The sequence below is a fragment of the Macrotis lagotis genome, chromosome 6 (genome assembly GCF_037893015.1).
Source record: "Macrotis lagotis isolate mMagLag1 chromosome 6, bilby.v1.9.chrom.fasta, whole genome shotgun sequence".
Lineage (NCBI taxonomy): Eukaryota > Metazoa > Chordata > Mammalia > Peramelemorphia > Peramelidae > Macrotis > Macrotis lagotis.
Window position 1 is genome coordinate 65,306,862 of NC_133663.1, and position 3,895 is coordinate 65,310,756.

Genomic DNA, 3,895 nt, shown 5'->3' on the forward strand with positions numbered 1-3,895 from the left:
GAACTCAGCCACACCAGAGTGAGTGTGGAGTGGAGCTCTGGCCTCAGAGCAGCCTTGCAGTGAGAACCTGAAGCAGGAGTCAGCAGAGTCACCCAACACAAGGTCTCTGTGCTCTCCCTGGGGAAGGACCCAGCTGTTTTCCCTCACTCAGATCCAGGTTGCAGTCTGGGCCCCCCCCACCACCACCACCACCATAGCTGAGCAGGGACCCTCCTCACAGCTCCAGAGCAGGGGGAGGGCCTGGATTCAGGCAAGAAAGAAGTCAAAGCTTCTCATAAGACCTTGGAGGAATTAAGGTCTCTGTGGGTTGTCCCAAAACATCCCCAAAGCCTTGGAAGTGCAGTAAATCAATCACAGGCTGAGGAAATGAGCAAATAACAGAAGAAGAAGAATCTGACCACAGAACATTATTTGGTCCCATAAAGGAACAAAATATATATTGAGATGATGATAAAGGCAAAGCTTCTGTATCCAAAACCTCAAAGAGAAATAGAAAATCAGCTCAGGATATGGATGAGCTCAAAAAAAAAAAGACTTTGAAAAGCAATTAAGGGAAGTAGAGGAAAAATTGGGAGGAGAATTGAGAGTGATGTAGATAAATCATGAAAACCAAGTCAACAACTTGCTGAAAGAAATACAAAAATACTGAAGAAAATAAAATGTTAAAACCAGTTTTTGCCAAATGGAAAAAACAAACCAAAAGGTAAATGAGAAGACTGACTTAAAAAGCAGAATTGGACAAACGCGGGCCTCATGAGACCCATTTTACAGATAAGGAAATGAGGCTTGCAGAGAGGTGAAGCTGACAGGAGGTACACGCATTGTTTTAACTGATGGTGAGACAGAGGTTGGACCAGTACTATGAAAAACTTAAGTAAAAACAAATTGCCTTCACCAGCCACCTTTGAAAGAATCGTATACAAAAATCTTTCAGAATACCATTACATGGGGGGGAAGCTAGGTGGTGCAGTGGATAGAGCACTGGCCCTGGAGTCAGTAGTACCTGAGTTCAAATCCGGCCTTAGACACTTAATAATTACTTAGCTGTGTGGCCTTGGGCAAGTCACTTAACCCCATTGACTTGCAAAAACCTAAAAAAAAAATACCATTACATGAAAGTATGAAAGTCTAACTGGAGTTTCAAGATCATGAATTTAGATTAACCGATGTGCAATTCAAACAATTGATTGTTTTGGCCTTAAGGGACTTGTTTGGAGAGGTTGGTGCTGCCTTACCCTTTGATGTGTTGATGTATGAAGAAAAGACTTTAACAGCAATCCTGAGAATCTGGAGCAGTGGCCTTGTGAAGTTGTGGAGCTCTTTGACCCTGTTGGGATCCTACCAGAATAAGGAATGTGCCTTCAGAGTGTTGCAGGTCTGTCCATTTCTTCTTGCATTATCTGGTAATAGTAGAGAATTCATATTGGAAGAGTAGAAATTATATTGGAATTGATTGAAAATGAATGGTCTGGAAATAATATATTTTTGCCAACTGTTTGTACAGGTTTTGTAGACAGAAGTGCTAGACTCTGGTTTGTAATTACTTAAAATTTGGAAAGATGTTCATGGTCATTTCCAATCCCTGCTGAGCACAGTAGGATGCAGAGTTCTTCCAGTCCTGCTGAGGCTGAACAACATGAGCATGGGTGGTTCTGATTTGACCGGGCGGTTCCTTCAATATTTGAGTGTCAAAGTTGGAGACCATGCTGAGCTCTCCAACTTTGACACTTTTACCCAGAAGGATGTTGTTATGTTTTCAGAATTAACTGGGGATGCCAACCCCTTGCACATAGATGAAGGCTTTGCAAAACAGGCAAAGTTTGAAAGGACCATCATTCATGAAGTTTTGATCAACGGACTCATTTCTGTCCTTCTGGGGACTCAGATGCCTGGATCAGGCTGTGTGTTTATGTCTCAGGTGATCCACTTCCCAGCCCCTTTGTATGTTGGAGACCGCTGAAATGAAAAGACTGAAGATGGGTGTCATTGTCATTGAAGTAGCATGTTGTATAAGAGAAAGAAGAAAGACTGTGATGGAAGGCATAAAGTTATGGTCCCTGATGTCCCTAGTTTTTGAATTCTTTATTAAAACTACAGAATCCTAAATGTTTGGATGTGAAAATTATAAGTACAACTAGCAAAAGTAATGAACAAAAAAAAAAACCCAGAATTGGCCAGCTGGAAAAGGAGATAAAAAAAGCTCTCTGAAGAAAATAACTCCTTCAAACACAAGATAGAACTAAGGGAAGTGAATGACTTTGCAAGAACCCAGGAAGAAATAAAACTGTACCAAAAACAACCCAAATTGGAAGAAAATGTGAAATATCTTATTGGAAAAATATCTGATCTTGAAAACAGCTCCGGAAGAGATAATTTAAAAGTTAATGGACTACCTGAAAGTCATGACCAGGAAAAGAGCCTAGACTTCATTTTTCAAAAAATAATACAGCAAAATTGCCCTGAGATCCTGGAACCAGAGGGTAAGATGGAAATTGAGGGAATTTACTGATCATCTCATGAAAGAGATCCCAAAAGAAAAACTTCCAGGAATATTACAGCAAAACTCCAGAACGTCTTCCTCCAAAGTCAATGAGAAAATACTAAAAGCTTCCAGAAACAAGCAATTCAACTACTGTGGTTCTATAATCAGGATCTGGCAGGATCTACATTGAGGGCTCATAGGACTTGGAATAAGATATTCCAGAAAGCAAAAGATCTTGGTTTACAACTGAGAATCAACTACCCAGGAAAACTGAACATTCCCTTTCAGGGGAAAAGATGGATTTTCAATGAAACAGGGGACTTCCAAACTTTCCTATTTAAACAACCAGAGCTGAACAGAAGGTTTGGTCTCCAAGTACAGGATTCTGATGAACCATAGAGGAAATGGATGAGAAGTACTAACTACGAGGAACTTAATGATGTTGAATTGTTCGTATTCCTTCATGGGAAGAAGATACTGATAACTCATATGACCTTTCTCATTCATAAGAGCAGTTAGAAGGAGCATATATAGACAAGGCACAGAAAGGAACTGAATATGATGGTATAATATAGTAAAAAGATGGAGTGAATGGATGGTAAAGAAAAGTAATGGAAGGAAGAGAAAGGAGAGGAAGAAGGAGCTAAGATATTTCACATAAGGTTCAAGAGGAAGCTTTTGCAATGGAGTGGAATGGGGGGGAAGGCAAGGGGGAATAAGTGAGCCTTCATTTTCATCAAAAATGGCTCAGAGAGGAAATAACATACATAGTGGGTATAGAAATCTATCTTACCCTAGAGGAAAATGAGATGAAAGGGATGGGATAAGGGGGAATAAGGGAGGAAAAGGGAGGAAAAGGGAGAATAAATGATAGAAGAGAGGGAAGAAAGCAGGGACAGGGTGAAAGGGGAGAGAGAACAGAAAAAATGAGAGTGGGAAGGAATAGGGTGGAGGGACATCCAGCTAGTAATAGCTATTGTGGGAAAAATAGTGAAGCAACTTCTTTGGTGGACTTATGATAAAGAAGGCAACTCATCCCAGAAACAGAACCATTGGAATCTAAACACAGACTGAAGTACAGTTTTTTCTCTTTCAGTATTCTTGAGGTTTCTCATACTTTTTCTGGAGAGGGGAGGTTTATGATTATTCTTACAAGAAGATTGTTGTAATAATAAAATTAATTACTTGAAAAAAGAAAAATAAAATTTAAATAGATAATCATAGCATTATACATTAGTTAGAAGGATCTATAGAGATGGATTAAATTTCTATTCTCCTCATTTAATAGATGAGTAAACTGAGGCTCTGAAGTAAGGTCATTTCTCCAAAAATAATACAGAGTAGAAAGTGAAAGAAGTGGAATTTGAATCCAAGACCTTTGGACAAATTCAATGTTTATTCTATTCTGCAAAG

At 39.4% G+C, this 3,895-nt stretch overlaps 2 pseudogenes; both read left to right on the forward strand.

Annotated features, from left to right (window-relative positions):
• The first annotated feature begins 861 nt into the window (after positions 1-861).
• Positions 862-1,435, forward strand: LOC141491674 (ribonuclease P protein subunit p14 pseudogene; annotated as a pseudogene).
• Positions 1,436-1,459: 24 nt separating this feature from the next.
• LOC141491495 (hydroxyacyl-thioester dehydratase type 2, mitochondrial-like) lies at positions 1,460-2,077 on the forward strand (annotated as a pseudogene).
• Positions 2,078-3,895: the final 1,818 nt, after the last annotated feature.